This window comes from Bufo bufo, chromosome 2 (assembly GCF_905171765.1).
Source record: "Bufo bufo chromosome 2, aBufBuf1.1, whole genome shotgun sequence".
NCBI lineage: Eukaryota > Metazoa > Chordata > Amphibia > Anura > Bufonidae > Bufo > Bufo bufo.
The window spans coordinates 492,942,748-492,962,945 of record NC_053390.1 but is presented as its reverse complement, the minus strand read 5'-3'; the positions used below and the strand labels follow the sequence as shown (position 1 = coordinate 492,962,945).

Sequence of the window (20,198 nt, the reverse complement as noted above, 5' to 3'; positions counted from 1 at the left end):
CACCTTGCATCACAAAAGGTGCAACACCAAGTGATCAAAAACCCGTATGTCCCACAAAATGGTACCAATAAAACCGTCACCTCATCCCGCAAAAAATGAGCCCCTACATAAGAAAATCTCTCAAAAAATAAAAAAACTATAGCTCTTAGAACATGGAGACACTAAAACATAATTTTTTTGGTTTCAAAAATGCTATTATTGTGTTAAAGTGAAACAAATAAAAAAAAGTATACATATTAGGTATTGCCGCGTCCGTAAAAACCAGCTCTATAAAAATATCACATGACCTAACCCCTCGGGTGAACACCGTAAAAAAAAAAAAAAAAAAAACTGTGTCAAAACAAGCAATTTTTGTCACCTTGCATCACAAAAGGTGCAACACCAAGTGATCAAAAACACGTATGTCCCACAAAATGGTACCAATAAAACCGTCACCTCATCCCGCAAAAAATGAGCCCCTACATAAGAAAATCTCTCAAAAAATAAAAAAACTATAGCTCTCAGAACATGGACACATTAAAACATAATTTTTTGGTTTCAAAAATGCTATTATTGTGTAAAACTTTAATAAATAAGAAAAAGTATACATATTAGGTATCGCCACGTCCGTAACAATCTGCTCTATAAAAATGTCACTTGACTGAACCCCTAAGGTGAACGCTGTAAAAATAAATAAATAGAAACTGTGCTAAAACAACCAATTTTTTGGTCACCTTGCCCCATAAAGTGTTATATTGAATGATCAAAAAATCATATGTACCCAAAAATAGTACTAATAAAACTGGCACCTTATCCCCTAGTTTCCAAAATGGGGTCACTTCTTGGGAGTTTCTACTGTAAGGGTGCATCAGGGGGCTTCAAATGGGACATGGCATCTAAAAACCATGTGGAGTTCCTTTCCTTCTGCGCCCTGCCGTGTGCCCATACAGCAGTTTACGACCACATGTGGGGTGTTTCTGTAAACCGCAGAATCTGGGTAATAAATATTGAGTTTTGTTTGGCTGTTAACCATCGATGTGTTAGAGAAAAAAATTTATTAAAATGGAAAATCTGCCAAAAAAGTGAAATTTAAAAATTTGATCTCCATTTTCCTTTAATTCTTGTGGAACGCCTAAAGGGTTAACAAAGTTTGTAAAATCGGTTTTGAATACCTTGAGGGGTGTAGTTTCTACAATGGGGTCATTTATGGGGGTATCCACTATGTAGGCCCCACAAAGTGACTTCAGACCTGAACTGGTCCTTATAAAGTGGGTTTTGGCAATTTTCTTAAAAATTTGAAGAATTGCTTCTAAACTTCTAAGCCTTCTAACGTCCTAAAAAAATAAAATGACATTTCCAAAATGATGCCAACATAAAGTAGACATATGGGGAATGTTAAATAATAAATATTTTATGAGGTATCACTTTCTGTTTTAAAAGCAGAGAAATTGAAATTTAGAAAATTGCGATTTTTTTAAATTTTTGGGTAAATTTGGGATTTTTTCATAAATAAAGGTGAAATATTTTGACTCAAATTTATGACTATCATGAAGTACAATGTGTCACGAGAAAACAATCTCTGAATGACTTGGATAAATAAAGGCGTTCCAAAGTTATTACCACATAAAGTGAGATATGTCCGTTTTGCAAAATTTGGCCTGGTCAGGAAGGGGGCAAAGGGCCCAGATGGGAAGTGGTTAACATTCCCTATATGTCTACTTTATGTTGGCATCATTTTGAAAATGCCATTTTATTTTTGGGGGACGTTAGAAGGATTAGAAGTGTCGGGGGGTAATAATTCAATTAAGAATTATTAATTATGGTCATAAAAATAATTAACCATAAAAAATAAATTTTTATAAAATGTCATAAATTCTTAAAATCATGACCTGGTGAATTGTAGACAACCTAATTGATACAATTCACATCTGAGTCCGACTATTTCCTCAGATAAATAAGTTCTTTTTGACGTGAGATGACGTTAATGATAAACATGTAGTTCTGCATTATACAATAATATGCAGGTATTATAAAAATATGCAGATTTATTGGTTACAAGATTATAAACATACATAAGTAAATAAACACAATGATACATGCAAATGAATATATATAGCGTTAATATAAAGCATTACAAGCTTAACAATACATGTGAGTGGAAATAACTTGTTACATTATAACCAAGCTATTATTAGGTTAGGATATCAAAGTAGGAACATAAGTTATATACATCACTTCTGTTCAGAGAAAACCTTGTGATATCAAGATGGGCATGTCTAATCCTAGACATCAATATAGAATGCTAAATACATTCTGCCCCCCCTAACCAACTACACATCACATGGCTTCAAGATGGGCACTTCCATCCAAGGATATAACTTAGAAGAGATAACTGTATCCTTCCGCCCCATCCTGGACTATTTTCACATATATGACTTTGGTAAGGCTATTAAGACAAATAACAGGGATTTAGGATCTTAAATGGGAAGGACTTGATACAAGTCTTTCCTGTGGGAATCCATCACTTAGCTTGGCGAAGAATGTTTTATCAAAATATATATATATATATATATAGTACAGACCAAAAGTTTGGACACACCTTCTCATTCAAAGAGTTTTCTTTATTTTCATGACTATGAAGGCATCAAAATTATGAATTAACACATGTGGAATTATATACATAACAAACAAGTGTGAAACAACTGAAAATATGTCATATTCTAGGTTTTTCAAAGTAGCCACCTTTTGCTTTGATTACTGCTTTGCACACTCTTGGCATTCTCTTGATGAGCTTCAAGAGTTAGTCCCCTGAAATGGTCTTCCAACAGTCTTGAAGGAGTTACCAGAGATGCTTAGCACTTGTTGGCCCTTTTGCCTTCACTCTGCGGTCCAGCTCACCCCAAACCATCTCGATTGGGTTCAGGTCCGGTGACTGTGGAGGCCAGGTCATCTGGCGCAGCACCCCATCACTCTCCTTCATGGTCAAATAGCCCTTATTTTCAAAGTTTTCCCAATTTTTCGGCTGACTGACTGACCTTCATTTCTTAAAGTAATGATGGCCACTCGTTTTTCTTTACGTAGCTGCTTTTTTCTTGCCATAATACAAATTCTAACAGTCTATTCAGTAGGACTATCAGCTGTGTATCCACCTGACTTCTCCTCAACGCAACTGATGGTCCAACCCCATTTATAAGGCAAGAAATCCCACTTATTAAACCTGACAGGGCACACCTGTGAAGTGAAAACCATTTCAGGGGACTACCTCTTGAAGCTCATCAAGAGAATGCCAAGAGTGTGCAAAGCAGTAATCAAAGCAAAAGGTGGCTACTTTGAAGAACCTAGAATATGACATATTTTCAGTTGTTTCACACTTGTTTGTTATGTATATAATTCCACATGTGTTAATTCATAGTTTTGATGCCTTCAGTGTGAATCTACAATTTTCATAGTCATGAAAATAAAGAAAACTCTTTGAATGAGAAGGTGTGTCCAAACTTTTGGTCTGTACTGTATATATTGTGGCAATGTGAGCATTGAGGTGGTGTTTCCCCAGGTTCCAGTCCGGGACTTAGGGCATGCTCATGTCCAGGGATTCTATTTAATCCTGCTACTGGATCTTGGGTGTGTCTCACTCTGGAGAGTGTGCAGACAGAGGCCTGGTGAGGCTCTGTCAGTGTGGTCTCAGCTAGGCAAGGCTGAGGGGCCACGAGGCTAGGCAATAGCCTGGACTTTGGGGGACTTGCACACAGAAGGCTGGAGTGGCTCTGTGTGGTCTGAGCTGGGAGGGCTGAGAGACCACTATCCCACAAGAGACACTGGTGTGGGAGCAGCCTGGAGGCTGCTGGAGGTTCGGCTGGGAAAGCCGCATCTCATCACGGGTGTGAACTGTGGTACGCTTTAGGTGAGTCAGGGAAACCTATGTGTTTAGATAGGGCCCAGACGGGCAAGGTATTTTATTTTGGCTTTGTGTGTTTTTCTTTATGCCGTGTGCCACAATAAAGCACAGTTTGGCCCCTAAATCCTGGTGTCTGTGAAGAAGTGTGTGATTGCAACCACCGGAAAAGAGCTAATCCCCCACTAATATATATATATATATCGATATCCTACTGATTGTCTTATGCTAAGGACTAACTAAGGGCCCTTTCACACTTGCGTTGTCCGGATCCGGCGTGTACTCCATTTGCCGGAATTACACGCCGTGAACTGAAAGCATTTGAAGACGGATCCGTCTTCAAAATGCGTTCAGTGTTACTATGGCACCCAGGACGCTATTAAAGTCCTGGTTGCCATAGTAGTAGTGGGGAGCAGGGGAGCAGTATACTTACAGTCCGTGCGGCTCCCGGGGCGCTCCAGAATGACGTCAGAGCGCCCCATGCGCATGGATGACGTGTCCATGCTATCATGTCATCCATGCGCGTGGGGCGCCCTGACGTCATTCTGGAGCGCCAGGGAGCCGCACGGACGATAAGTATACTGCTCCCCCGCTCCCCACTACACTTTACCATGGCTGCCAGGACTTTAGCGTCTTGGCAGCCATGGTAACCATTCAGAAAAAGCTAAACGTCGGATCCGGCAATGCGCCGAAACGACGTTTAGCTTAAGGCCGGATCCGGATTAATGCCTTTCAATGGGCATTAATTCCGGATCCGGCCTTGCGGGAAGTGTTCAGGATTTTTGGCCGGAGCAAAAAGCGCAGCATGCTGCAGTATTTTCTCCGCCCAAAAAACGTTCCGGTCCGGAACTGAAGACATCCTGATGCATCCTGAACGGATTTCTCTCCATTCAGAATGCATTAGGATAAAACTGATCAGGATTCTTCCGGCATAGAGCCCCGACGACGGAACTCTATGCCGGAAGAAAAGAACGCAAGTGTGAAAGAGCCCTAAGGCTCATTAAATGAATACATACATATTATATATTTAGCTTCATTAATAAATACCTAATTGTATAGGTAATTATCACCAGCTGCATAGAGCTTATCTTTATCTCCCGTCATAAATTTATAAGTAGACAAGGAGGATTCTTCTCAGACTGGTACATTCATGAGAAGAATAACACTAAAAAGTAGAAACCTTTGTACGACCTTACTTTGGCCTACTCAAGACATACAAAATTATAAATATAGTCAAGCATGGCTCTTAAAGGCAATGAACATCCATCTTGACTAGAATGAATTCGATATCAATGCATATACCTATGAAAAGGCACAACAGAAGTTTAGAAGTAATTCTTAAAATTTTTAAGAAAATTGCCAAAACCTACTTTAACGACCAGTTCAGGTCTGAAGTCATTTTGTGGGGCCTACATAGTGGATACCACCATAAATGACCCCATTGTAGAAACTACACGCCTTAAGTTACTTAAAACCGATTTTACAAACTTTGTTAACCCTTTAGGCGTTCCACAAGAATTAAAGGAAAATGGAGATCAAATTTTTTAATTTCACTTTTTTGGGAGATTTTCCATTTTAATCCAATTTTTTCTTTAACACATTGATGGTTAACAGCCAAACAAAACTCAATATTTATTACCCAGAATCTGCGGTTTACAGAAATACCCCACATGTGGTCATAAACTGCTATATGGGCGCATGGCAGGGCGCAAAAGAAATGGAGTGCCACATGGTTTTTAGATGCCATGTCCCATTTGAAGCCCCCTGATGCACCCTTACAGTAGAAACTCCCAAGAAGTGACCCCATTTTGGAAACTAGGGGATAAGGTGCCAGTTTTATTGGTACTATTTTTGGGTACATATGATTTTTTGATCATTCATTATAACACTTTGTGGGGCAAGGTGATCAAAAAATTGGTTGTTTTAGCACAGTTTTTTATTTTTTTATTTTACAGTGTTCATCTGAGGGGTTCGGTCAAGTGAAATTTTTATAGAGCAGATCGTTACGGATGTGGCGATACCTAATATGTATACTTGTTCTTATTTATTTAAGTTTTACACAATAATAGCATTTTTGAAACAAAAAATATGTTTTAATGTGTCCATGTTCTGAGAGCTATAGTTTTTTTATATTTTTTTTATGATTTTCTTATCTAGGGACTCATTTTTCCGGTATGAGGTGATGTTTTTATTGTTACTATTTTGTGGGACATACGCCTTTTTGATCACTTGGTGTTGCACTTTTTGTGATGTAAGGTGACAAAAATAGCTTTTTTTTCCAGCTATTTTTTTTTTTTTTTTACAGTGTTAACCCCAGGGGTTAATTCATGTGATATTTTGATAGAGCTGGTTGTTAACCACTTAAGTACCACAGGTTTATACCCCCCTAAAGACCAGGCCCTTTTTTACAAATCGGCACTTCCCAACTTTAGCGGTTTATTACTCGGTCATGCAACTTACCACCCAAATGAATTTTACCTCCTTTTCTTCTCACTAATAGAGCTTTCATTTGGTGGTATTTCATTGCTGCTGACATTTTAACTTTTTTTGTTATTAATCGAAATTTACCCATTTTTTGGCAAAAAAAATGACATTTTTCACTTTCAGTTGTAAAATTTTGCAAATAAAACGACATCCATATATAAATTTTTCGCAGAATTTATTGTTATACATGTCTTTGATTAAAAAAAAATGTTTGGGTAAAAAAAAAAATAGTTTGGGTAAAATTTATAGCGTTTACAAACTATGGTACAAAAATGTGAATTTCCGCTTTTTGAAGCAGCTCTGACTTTCTGAGCACCTGTCATGTTTCCTGAGGTTCTACAATGGCCAGACAGTAGAAAAACCCCACAAATAACCCCATTTCGGAAAGTAGACACCCTAAGGTATTCGCTGATGGGCATAGTGAGTTCCTAGAATTTTTTATTTTTTGTCACAAGTTAGCGGAAAATGATGATTTCTTTTTTTTCTTACAAAGTCTCATATTCCACTAACTTGTGACAAAAAATAAAAACTTCCATGAACTCACTATGCCCATCACGAAATACCTGGGGGTGTCTTCTTTCCAAAATGGGGTCACTTGTGGGGTAGTTATACTGCCCTGGAATTTTAGGGGCCCAAATGCGTGAGAAGTAGTTTGAAATCAAAATCTGTAAAAAATGTCCGGTGAAATCCGAAAGGTGCTCTTTGGAATGTGGGCCCCTTTGCCCACCTAGGCTGCAAAAAAGTGTCACACATCTGGTATCACCATACTCAGGAGAAGTTGGGCAATGTGTTTTGGGGTGTCTTTTTACATATACAGTGGCGGAAATAATTATTTGACCCCTCACTGATTTTGTAAGTTTGTCCAATGACAAAGAAATGAAAAGTCTCAGAACAGTATCATTTCAATGGTAGGTTTATTGTAACAGTGGCAGATAGCACATCAAAAGGAAAATCGAAAAAATAACTTTAAATAAAAGATAGCAACTGATTTGCATTTCATTGAGTGAAATAAGTATTTGAACCCCTACCAACCATTAAGAGTTCTGGCTCCCACAGAGTGGTTAGACACTTCTACTCAATTAGTCACCCTCATTAAGGACACCTGTCTTAACTAGTCACCTGTATAAAAGACACCTGTCCACAGAATCAATCAATCAAGCAGACTCCAAACTCTCCAACATGGGAAAGACCAAAGAGCTGTCCAAGGATGTCAGAGACAAAATTGTAGACCTGCACAAGGCTGGAATGGGCTACAAAACCATTAGCAAGAAGCTGGGAGAGAAGGTGACAACTGTTGGTGCGATTGTTCGAAAATGGAAGGAGCACAAAATGACCATCAATCGACCTCGCTCTGGGGCTCCACGCAAGATCTCACCTCGTGGGGTGTCAATGGTTCTGAGAAAGGTGAAAAAGCATCCTAGAACTACACGGGAGGAGTTAGTTAATGACCTCAAATTAGCAGGGACCACAGTCACCAAGAAAACCATTGGAAACACATTACACCGCAATGGATTAAAATCCTGCAGGGCTCGCAAGGTCCCCCTGCTCAGGAAGGCACATGTGCAGGCCCGTCTGAAGTTTGCCAATGAACACCTGAATGATTCAGAGAGTGACTGGGAGAAGGTGCTGTGGTCTGATGAGACCAAAATAGAGCTCTTTGGCATTAACTCAACTCGCTGTGTTTGGAGGAAGAAAAATGCTGCCTATGACCCCCAAAACACCGTCCCCACCGTCAAGCATGGGGGTGGAAACATTTTGCTTTGGGGGTGTTTTTCTGCTAAGGGCACAGGACAACTTATTCGCATAAACGGGAAAATGGACGGAGCCATGTATCGTGAAATCCTGAGCGACAACCTCCTTCCCTCTGCCAGGAAACTGAAAATGGGTCGTGGATGGGTGTTCCAGCACGACAATGACCCAAAACATACAGCAAAGGCAACAAAGGAGTGGCTCAAGAAGAAGCACATTAAGGTCATGGAGTGGCCTAGTCAGTCTCCGGACCTTAATCCAATCGAAAACCTATGGAGGGAGCTCAAGCTCAGAGTTGCACAGAGACAGCCTCGAAACCTTAGGGATTTAGAGATGATCTGCAAAGAGGAGTGGACCAACATTCCTCCTAAAATGTGCGCAAACTTGGTCATCAATTACAAGAAACGTTTGACCTCTGTGCTTGCAAACAAGGGTTTTTCCACCAAGTATTAAGTCTTTTTTTGTTAGAGGGTTCAAATACTTATTTCACTCAATGAAATGCAAATCAGTTGCTATCTTTTATTTAAAGTTATTTTTTCGATTTTCCTTTTGATGTGCTATCTGCCACTGTTACAATAAACCTACCATTGAAATGATACTGTTCTGAGACTTTTCATTTCTTTGTCATTGGACAAACTTACAAAATCAGTGAGGGGTCAAATAATTATTTCCGCCACTGTACCCATGCTGGGTGAGAGAAATATCTCGGTCAAATGCCAACTTTGTATAAAAAAAAAAAATGGGAAAAGTTGTCTTTTGCCAAGATATTTCTCTCACCCAGCATGGGTATATGTAAAAAAAACACCCCAAAACACATTGCCCAACTTCTCCTGAGTACGGTGATACCAGATGTGTGACACTTTTTTGCAGCCTAGGTGGGCAAAGGGGCCCACATTCCAAAGAGCACCTTTCGGATTTCACCGGACATTTTTTACAGATTTTGATTTCAAACCACTTCTCACGCATTCGGGCCCCTAAAATGCCAGGGCAGTATAACTACCCCACAAGTGACCCCATTTTGGAAAGAAGACACCCCAAGGTATTTCGTGATGGGCATAGTGAGTTCATGGAAGTTTTTATTTTTTGTCACAAGTTAGTGGAATATGAGACTTTGTAAGAAAATAAAAAAATAAAAATCATCATTTTCCGCTAACTTGTGACAAAAAATAAAAAAATTCTAGGAAGTCGCCATGCCCCTCACGGTATACCTTGCGGTGTCTTCTTTCCAAAATGGGGTCACTTGTGGGGTAGTTATACTGCCCTGGCATTCTAGGGGCCCTAATTTGTGGTAAGTAGTTTGAAATAAAAATGTGTAAAAAATGACCTGTGAAATCCTAAAGGTGCTCTTTGGAATGTGGGCCCCTTTGCCCACCTAGGCTGCAAAAAAGTGTCACACATGTGGTATCGCCGTACTCAGGAGAAGTTGGGCAATGTGTTTTGGGGTGTTTATTTACATATACTCATGCTGGGTGAGAGAAATATCTCGGCAAAAGACAACTTTTCCCATTTTTTTTTATACAAAGTTGGCATTTGACCAAGATATTTATCTCACCCAGCATGGGTATATGTAAAATGACACCCCAAAACACATTGCCCAACTTCTCCTGAGTACGGCGATACCAGATGTGTGACACTTTTTTTGCAGCCTAGATGTGCAAAGGGGCCCACATTCCTTTTATGAGGGCATTTTTAGACATTTGGATCCCAGACTTCTTCTCACGCTTTAAGGCCCCTAAAATGCCAGGGCAGTATAAATACCCCACATGTGACCCCATTTTGGAAAGAAGACACCCCAAGGTATTCAATAAGGGGCATGGCGAGTTCATAGAATATTTTTTTTTGGCACAAGTTAGCGGAAATCGATTTATTTAATTTTTTTCTCACAAAGTCTCCCTTTCCGCTAACTTGGGACAAAAATTTCAATCTTTCATGGACTCAATATGCCCCTCACGGAATACCTTGGGGTGTCTTCTTTCCGAAATGGGGTCACATGTGGGGTATTTATACTGCCCTGGCATTTTAGGGGCCCTAAAATCGTGAGAAGTCTGGAATATAAATGTCTAAAAAATTTTACGCAGTTGGATTCCGTGAGGGGTATGGTGAGTTCATGTGAGATTTTATTTTTTGACACAAGTTAGTGGAATATGAGACTTTGTAAGAAAAAAAATTATAATTTCCGCTAACTTGGGCCAAAAAAATGTCCGAATGGAGCCTTACAGGGGGGTGATCAATGACAGGGGGGTGATCAATGACAGGGGGGTGATCAGGGAGTCTATATAGGGTGATCACCCCCCTGTCAGGCTCCATTCAGATGTCTGTATGTGTTTTGCGGATCCGATCCATGTATCCGTGGATCCGTAAAAAACATACGGACGTTTGAATGGAGCCTTATTGGGGGTAATCAGGGAGTCTATATGGGGTGATCACCCCCCTGTCATTGATCACCCCCCTGTAAGGCTCCATTCAGATGTCCGTACGTGTTTTGCGGATCCAATCCATGTATCCGTGGATCCGTAAAAATCATACGGACGTCTGAATGGAGCCTTACAAGGGGGTGATCAATGACAGGGGGGTGATCAGGGAGTCTATATAGGGTGATCAGGGGTTAATAAGGGGTTAATAAGTGACGGGGGGGGGTGTAGTGGTGTTTGGTGCTACTTATTACTGAGCTACCTGTGTCCTCTGGTGGTCGATCCAAACAAAAGGGACCACCAGAGGACCAGGTAACAGGTATATTAGACGCTGTTATCAAAACAGCGTCTAATATACCTGTTAGGGGTTAAAAAAATCGATTCTTTAGCCTGCCAGCGAACGATCGCCGCTGGCAGGCTGGAGATCCACTCGCTTACCTTCCGATCCTGTGAACGCGCGCGCCTGTGTGCGCGCGTTCACAGGAAATCTCGGCTCACGCGAGATGACGCCAATCGGCGTTAGTGTAGCCTGGGAGCGCCGCAGCGATGACGCCTTTTGGCGTTAGCGTAGCGGTAAGTGGTTAAGGACGTGGCGATACCAAATATGTATACTTTTTTTTATTTGTGGTCGGATAGGCTATCAGAAAGGTGAACCTAACCTAACTAACCCCTATCTACAACAAGCAGTAGAATTATGCCATGACTGCCGTGGTAGGGCAGCCTAAAGGGGGCCACCCTAATGTGAAGTGACTGTAAGAAGGTGTGGGTTGGTGAAATCAGCTGAATCATAGTCAGCCTGGGCCCACAGGTGCCTATAAATAGCCTAGTAATCAGCCAGCCTGGGCCCACAGGTGCGTGTAATTAGCCTTGTAATCAGCCTCCCCTCCCACAAATGCAGCAATATATTTGCTTAATACTTGTGGTCGGATAGGCTATCAGAAAGGTGAACCTAACCTATCTAACCCCTATCTACAACAAGCAGTAGAATTATGCCATGACTGCCGTGGTAGGGTGAAAATAATGATCAGCCGGCACTCCGTAACCAATGGCGTGGTGCTCGCGTCAGAGATCACGATCTCATAAATATAGTAAGGAAAGACCGGCACTCACTGTAGCTTGAAGAAAAGGAAATCTTTATTGTCACATATAATCCGTGACGCGTTGCGACTCACATCTGGAGCCTTCCTCAGACGTATAGGATATGGTACAAACAGAAATAAGCACACGGCATTTAAATAGCCAGCCAAGGCGGAAATGACATCACATTACCATGGTGACGATATCAACAAAATAATTAAACAATTAAGATGTAGCAGGTGAAGAAAATGAAGAAAGGATCCCAGCCGCAATCAATTGACAATTCAAATAGTAAGTATTCCATAATAGCAGTGATAGGGTTAAATGAAGTTTCAAAATAATGATGCCGCTGGGATGTCTTCAAGTTTTCGAAAAGTAAAGAGGTGGTAGGGCAGCCTAAAGGGGCCAAAAAGAGCAGACCTTGTTTAGAGTAAATATATACATACCGTTACGACACCCGATTTTGAACGGAAAAGACCCTTCACGATGGAGGTGCGGAATATACCGTATATATAACAGTGACTTCCATCTACCTTACCTCTGTCATGTGTACCGCCACATCGTTCTTGGAGATGGTTAATGCTGATGCAATTGAAAGTGTCTGGTAACCAGGAACGATTTACTCCTATGTTGACTAACATATGACCATATTACGAGAAGGTCTGAATCCTGAGAGCTGCAGACTGAAACAAACAATGGTGAATCTGTTGGAAGTGCCTAGATCAGGCATCCCAAACTGCGGCCCCCCCAGCTGCCGCAAAACCACAACCCCCTCAACGCCCTGCTGTAGGCTGATACCTGTAGGCTGTCCGGGCACCGTGGGAGCTGCAGCCCCGCAACAGCCGGAGGGCCGCAGCCGAAGACCCCCGGCCCAGATGAACCCCAACCATCCGCCAAGGGCCCTGATCGGGCACCAACTGTTCCTGGTGGCAAAATACTTTACCTCTACTTATTCCCCAGGCCACACTTCCTATTAAGGGCCCAAAAGTCAGAACATGGTGTCTGCCGTCTTACTGTAGTAGTAAATTAAGTGAAATGTGTAAACCCACCAGGCCTGGGTAACCATCCACAGGAATACATGGCTATTTCGATTAACGAGCTAATGTTGCCTGTAATAAGGACAGAACGTACACAATACCTGCAGTTGTGACAGAAAATGCTTAAGGTCGTGATAAAATATGTATGCTGCGCCTGTAGTCGTGATAGGACTTGTCGTGTCAGAAGACATGACAGACTTCGTAAACTGCGCCTTATTACTGTACCTCCTACTGGAAGATGGACCGATACCCAGGACTTAGGCCGGACACCAACACCCTTAGCCCGAGTTTGTAGATGAAATAAGCATGCCTGGGAGAAGATGATGTCCGCAAAGGCAGGCTTGGGATGACTGCTTATAAAGAAAACAATGAAAACCCAACAACCTAGAAAATAAAAAAGTCAGGGAAAACAATAACGTGAGTGAGACTCTAATGGCACAAGTCACATGTGCGAGCCACCACAAGAAAATTGTATTGCGAGCCACAGATGACCGAGCCATGCGAGCGGGTCTGAAGGCAGAAAAAGACATGGAACTTACTTGTTGTGGGACCACGCAGCCGGCCTCGACTGGCGTTGTTGTGTGTAAAATTTAATGGCGGAGCCATGCGCGAGAGACTCTAATGGCGGAGCCATGCGCGAGAGACTCTAATGGCGGAGCCATGCGCGAGAGACTCTAATGGCGGAGCCATGCGCGAGAGACTCTAATGGCGGAGCCATGCGCGAGAGACTCTAATGGCGGAGCCATGCGCGAGAGACTCTAATGGCGGAGCCATGCGCGAGAGACTCTAATGGCGGAGCCATGCGCGAGAGACTCTAATGGCGGAGCCATGCGCGAGAGACTCTAATGGCGGAGCCATGCGCGAGAGACTCTAATGGCGGAGCCATGCGCGAGAGACTCTAATGGCGGAGCCATGCGCGAGAGACTCTAATGGCGGAGCCATGCGCGAGAGACTCTAATGGCGGAGCCATGCGCGAGAGACTCTAATGGCGGAGCCATGCGCGAGAGACTCTAATGGCGGAGCCATGCGCGAGAGACTCTAATGGCGGAGCCATGCGCGAGAGACTCTAATGGCGGAGCCATGCGCGAGAGACTCTAATGGCGGAGCCATGCGCGAGAGACTCTAATGGCGGAGCCATGCGCGAGAGACTCTAATGGCGGAGCCATGCGCGAGAGACTCTAATGGCGGAGCCATGCGCGAGAGACTCTAATGGCGGAGCCATGCGTGAGAGACTCTAATGGCGGAGCCATGCGTAAACCTAAAAACGGAGAAGCCATGCGTGAGAGACTCTAATGGCAGATTTTTTTTTATTTTATTTTTTATTTATTTATAAACCACTTATGCAGCACCAGTATGACTTGGGGACTTGCATAACCATGACCCTCTCCGACAATAAACCTAGGACGCTAACCAGCCTACAACCATATTGTACTCCTAACGAACAACATGAAGAACGGTCATCGGGCCCCCAAAGCCAGGAGGCCCCCTGAAGCCAAGAGATTGACCTGGATGACCTTACAGTGACGATAAGTAATTAAAACGTGAGCCAGACCTAATGGCAAATGCATAGACATTAGTGATCCGAACCACTTGCATGAATGAAACATTACCCAACCGCGAAATTGAAACAGATGGGAGAAAAACAAGAGCCAGAGGCATTGCAGTTCACTAAGAAAAGACCCTTGTCGTGACAAACGAATGAACAACTGTGAAAACATAGTAGGAACTTACTCCTATTGGCCTACTGTCCGCTAGGGAGCTATTTGGTTAACTGGGGCGGGAGATCAATCTGCGTGAATGCGGACCAGAAGTAAAAGGAGACCAGTCTGAGTGAATGCAAACCAGGATTAAGGAACACCACCCATTTTTTATTTTTTTTTCCCCTCTCTTCCCCCCAAGTAAACAGAAAAAGGTAGGCCTAAGGAATGTAACAAACCACGAGGAAAGAAACGTAAGCCTGAAAAGAAAGCAGCTATGTTTATCGGAAGAGCAGTATCAGAGCAATGTGCTGATAGCCCTAGTAAGAATACTGAGTAACCATTATGTAGCAATGAAAAGAAATGCAGCTTTAAGTGGAAGCAGAGTATAACACATGATGTAAGAACAAGTGGGTAAATGCAGCTCTGGATGTGAGTGGTGCCTAAAACATGGTATGGGCACAGCACTGAGTATGAGCATGAGTAGCATGGTATAAAGCAGCCGTATGAATGCAATCTGAAAGTGAGCAGAGTATTAATGTAATGCAACAGCGAACGCTGCTCTAGTAGTGAATGGCGTATAGGACAAAATGTAAATGCAGACACACGGATGTAGCTTTGAAGGTAACAATCCTAACCACGATCATTTGACCATGGAGCCCAACCCCCTTCGCCCCAGAGCGCTACAAGTCACGGACCGTGTAACCAAGTCCGATCCTACCGTGAATGCAAGCACTCGCCTGGCACCTTCTGCCATTGCCCAGGCGCAACCGAACCTCCACATGATGCTGCAGGAGTTTTTTTTTTCTTCTTTTAATCTACCATTGATTCACATTTACCATCACTTAAACCCAGCACGCGTAGCTTGAGCCAACTGCAGACACGCGCCCCGCATGTAAACCAGGTATCAGAAAACATACCACCATGCCTACTCTAAGCACATGCTACTCCAATAACTGTATGCAATGGCCCCACCAGGCCTCTGAATACGCAGACAAACAATACAAACAACCATGGTTCGACCATTAGTGCCCAAACTCTGCTTCATCCCAGAGCGCTACATGTCGTGGAGCGCAGCGTGGGTCCCGTGCAAACAACTCCGATCCTACCATGAATACCAGCGCACTCCTGCCGTCGCCCAGCCGTAAGGAGCCTCCACACCATGCTGCTGTATCCTAGAGCTGACTCAGAGGTAGTGAAATCAGCTGAATCATCGTCAGCCTGGGCCCACAGGTGCCTATAAATAGCCTAGTATTCAGCCAGCCTGGGCCCACAGGTGCGTATAATCAGCTTAGTAATCAGCCAGCCTGGGCCCACAGGTGCGTGTAATTAGCCTTGTAATCAGCCTCCCCTCCCACAAATGCAGCAATATATTTGCTTAATACTTATTTCACTTTAACACAATAATAGCATTTTTTAAGCCAAAGAAATTATGTTTGTGTCTCCATGTTCTGAGAGCTATAGTTTTTTTATTTTTTGAGCAATTTACTTATGTTGGGGCTCATTTTTTGCGGGATGAGGTGACGGTTTTATTGGTACAATTTTGTGGGACTTACGCCTTTTTGATCACTTGGTGTTGCACTTTTTGTGATTTAACCACTTGCCATCTGGGCCATTTGCCCCCTTCCTGACCAGGCCTAATTTTGCAAAACTGACCTATCTCACTTTATGTGGTAATAACTTTGGAACCCCTTTACTTATCCAAGTCATTCAGAGATTGTTTTCTCGTGACACATTGTACTTCATGATAGTCATAAATTTGAGTCAATATATTTCACCTTTATTTATGAAAAAATCCCAAATTTACCAAAAATTTAGAAAAATTAGCAATTTTCTAAATTTCAATTCCTCTGCTTTTTAACCCCTTAAGGACGCAGGGCGTACCGGTACGCCCTATTTCCCGAGTCCTTAAGGACCAAGGGCGTACAGGTACGTCCTGACTTAAATTCGGAATTCCGGCGCCGCAGGGGTTAATCGGAACGGGACGCCGGCTGAAATCATTCAGCCGGCATCCCGTAACAACGCAGGGGGGGGTCATTTGACCCCCCCGTATCGGCGATCGCAGCAAACCGCAGGTCAATTCAGACCTGCGGTTTGCTGCGCTTTTTGCAGTTTCTGATCGCCGCGGTCCCTGACCGCGGGGATCAGAAACTTTAGAGTGGCTAAAATCATTATTTTTCACCCCCCCCTGCACGATTTTATGCCGGAGGGTGGTGCGGGGGGGGTGTCGCAGGCGGTGGGGGCGTTGCGGGAGGCGGGCGGTGCGGCAGGCGGGATCGCGATCCCCCGCCCGCCTCCCCATGAACGATCGTTGGCTTCTAGTGGGTATACCAGGGTGCCAGCACATTGCTGGCACCCTGGTATAAACGGCTGACATCTGTGAAGATGTCAGCCGTTTAACCCTTTCCATACCGCGGTCCGTACGGACCGCTGTATGGAAAAAGTTAACTGTCATTGGTCAGGGAGCTCCCTCCCTCTCCATCGGGGGGCTGCTGTGCCTTTGCAGCCCCCCGATGGAGAGGGAGAGAGCCCCCAGAGAGCCCCCCTCAGCCCCGTCCTTACCCTTCCCCGTCTGCGAAGTTCTGAGCAGACGGGGAGGGTTCCCATGGCAACAGGACGCCTGCTCAGGCGTCCTGCTGTCCATGGTGCTGAACAGATCTGTGCTAAAAGCACAGATCTGTTCAGTGTAAGTAAAATACAGTACAGAACAATATATATTGTTCTGTACTGTATTATACAGACACCAGACCCACTGGATCTTCAAGAACCAAGTGGGTCTGGGTCACAAAAATGTAAAAAAAAGTGAAAAAAGTTAAGATAAAAAAAAAAACATTTATCACTGAATAAAAATTAAAAAAATAAAATAAACTACACATATTAGGTATCGCCGCGTCCGTAACGACCTGATCTATAAAATGGTCATGTTACTTTCCCCGCACGGTGAACGCCATAAAAATAAAAAAATAAAAACTATGAGAAAATTAAAATTTTGCCCACCTTACTTCCCAAAAAAGGTAATAAAAGTGATCAAAAAAGTCGCATGTACGCCAAAATAGTACCAATCAAACCGTCATCTCATCCCGCAAAAAATGAGACCCTACTCAAGATAATCGCCCAAAAGCTGAAAAAACTATGGCTCTTAGACTATGGAGACACTAAAACATGATTTTTTTTTTTTCAAAAATGAACTCATTCTGTAAAACTTACATAAATAAAAAAAAAGTATACATATTAGGTATCGCCGCGTCCGTATCGACCGGCTCTATAAAAATATCACATGACCTAACCCCTCAGATGACCACCGTAAAAAAATAAAAATAAAAACAGTGTAAAAAAAGCCATTTTTTGCCATCTTACGTCACAAAAAGTGTAATAGCAAGCGATCAAAAAATCATATGCACCCCAAAATAGTGCCAATCAAACCTTCATCTCATCCCGCAAAAAATGAGACCCTACTCAAGATAATCGCCCAAAAACTGAAAAAACTATGGCTCTTAGAATATGGAGACACTAAAACATTTTTTTGGTTTTAAAAATGAAGTTATTGTATAAAACTTACATAAATAAAAAAAAATGTATACATATTAGGTATCGCCGCGTCCGCGACAACCTGCTCTATAAAATGACCACATGATCTAACCTGTCAGATGAATGTTGTAAATAACAAAAAAAAAAAACGTGCCAAAAAAGCTATTTCTTGTTACCTTGCTGCACAAAAAGTGTAATATAGAGCAACCAAAAATCATATGTACCCTAAACTAGTACCAACAAAACTGCCACCCTATCCCGTAGTTTCTAAAATGGGGTCACTTTTTTGGAGTTTCTACTCTAGGGGTGCATCAGGGGGGCTTCAAATGGGACATGGTGTCAAAAAAAACAGTCCAGCAAAACCTGCCTTCCAAAAACCGTATGGAATTCCTTTCCTTCTGCGCCCTGCCGTGTGCCCGTACAGCGGTTTACGACCACATATGGGGTGTTTCTGTAAACTACAGAATTAGGGCCATAAATAATGAGTTGTGTTTGGCTGTTAACCCTTGCTTTGTAACTGGAAAAAAAATATTAAAATGGAAAATCTGCCAAAAATGTGAAATTTTGAAATTGTGTCTCTATTTTCCATTAAATCTTGTGCAACACCTAAAGGGTTAACAAAGTTTGTAAAATCAGTTTTGAATAGCTTGAGGGGTGTAGTTTCTTAGATGGGGTCACTTTTATGGAGTTTCTACTCTAGGGGTGCATCAGGGGGGCTTCAAATGGGACATGGTGTCAAAAAACCAGTCCAGCAAAATCTGGCTTCCAAAAACCAAACCGCGCACCTTTCACTCTACGCCCTACTGTGTGCCCGTACAGTAGTTTACGGCCACATATGGGGTGTTTCTGTAAACGGCAGAGTCAGGGCAATAAAGATACAATCTTGTTTGGCTGTTAACCCTTGCTTTGTTAGTGGAAAAAATGGGTTAAAATTGAAAATTAGGCAAAAAAATGAAATTCTCAAATTTCATCCCCATTTGCCAATAACTCTTGTGCAACACCTAAAGGGTTAACGACGTATGTAAAATCAGTTTTGAATACCTTGAGGGGTGTAGTTTCTTAGATGGGGTCACTTTTAGGGAGTTTCTCCTCTTGGGGTGCATCAGGGGGCTTCAAATGGGACATGGTGTCAAAAAACCAGTCCATAAAAATCAGCCTTCCAAAAACCATATGGTGCACCTTTCACTCTACGCCCCGCTGTGTGGCCGTACAGTAGTTTACGGCCACATATTGGGTGTTTCTGTAAACGGCAGAGTCAGGGCAATAAAGATACAATCTTGTTTGGCTGTTAACCCTTGCTTTGTTAGTGGAAAAAATGGGTTAAAATGAAAAATTTGACAAAAATATGAAATTCTCAAATTTCCTCCCCATTTGCCAATAACTCTTGTGCAACACCTAAAGGGTTAACAATGTATGCAAAATCAGTTTTGAATACCTTGAGGGGTGTAGTTTCTTAGATGGGGTCATTTTTGGGTGGTTTCTATTATGTAAGCCTCGCAAAGTGACTTCAGACCTGAACTGGTCGCTAAAAATTGAGTTTTTGTAAATTTCTGAAAAATTTCAAGATTTGCTTCTAAACTTCTAAGCCTTATAACATCCCCAAAAAATAAAATATCATTCCCAAAACAATTCAAACATGAAGTAGACATATGGGGAATGTAAAGTCATCACAATTTTTTGGGGTATTACTATGTATTACAGAAGTAGAGAAACTGAAACTTTGAAATTTGCTAATTTTTTTCAAATTTTTGGTAAATTAGGTATTTTTTTGTGCAAAAAAAATAATTTTTTTGACTTCATTTTACCAGTGTCATGAAGTACAATATGTGACGAAAAAACAATCTCAGAATGGCCTGGATAAGTCAAAGCGTTTTAAAGTTATGAGCACTTAAAGTGACACTGGTCAGATTTGCAAAAAATGGCCTGGTCCTTAAGGTGAAAATGAGCCCGGTCCTTAAGGGGTTAAACAGAAAGTGATACCTCATAAAATATTTATTACTTAACATTCCCCATATGTCTACTTTATGTTGGCATCATTTTGGAAATGTCCTTTTATTTTTTTAGGACGTTAGAAGGCTTAGAAGTTTAGAAGCAATTCTTCACATTTTTAAGAAAATTGCCAAAACTCACTTTTTAAGGACCAGTTCAGGTCTGAAGTCACTTTGTGGGGCCTACATAGTGGATACCCCATAAATGACCCCATTGTAGAAACTATACCCCTCAAGTTACTTAAAACTGATTTTACAAACTTTCTTAACCCTTTAGGCGTTCCACAAGAATTAAAGGAAAATGGAGATCAAATTTTTAAATTTCACTTTTTTGGAAGATTTTCCATTTTAATCCA

General features: G+C 42.1%; 1 long non-coding RNA gene across 1 annotated transcript; it reads left to right on the top strand.

The window, feature by feature from the left end:
- The first annotated feature begins 3,890 nt into the window (after positions 1-3,890).
- LOC120991634 lies at positions 3,891-12,448 on the top strand. Its single transcript, XR_005776743.1, has 3 exons — positions 3,891-3,901; positions 11,829-11,831; positions 12,314-12,448. It is a non-coding gene; the product is annotated as an uncharacterized LOC120991634 (long non-coding RNA).
- The last annotated feature ends 7,750 nt before the right edge of the window (positions 12,449-20,198 follow it).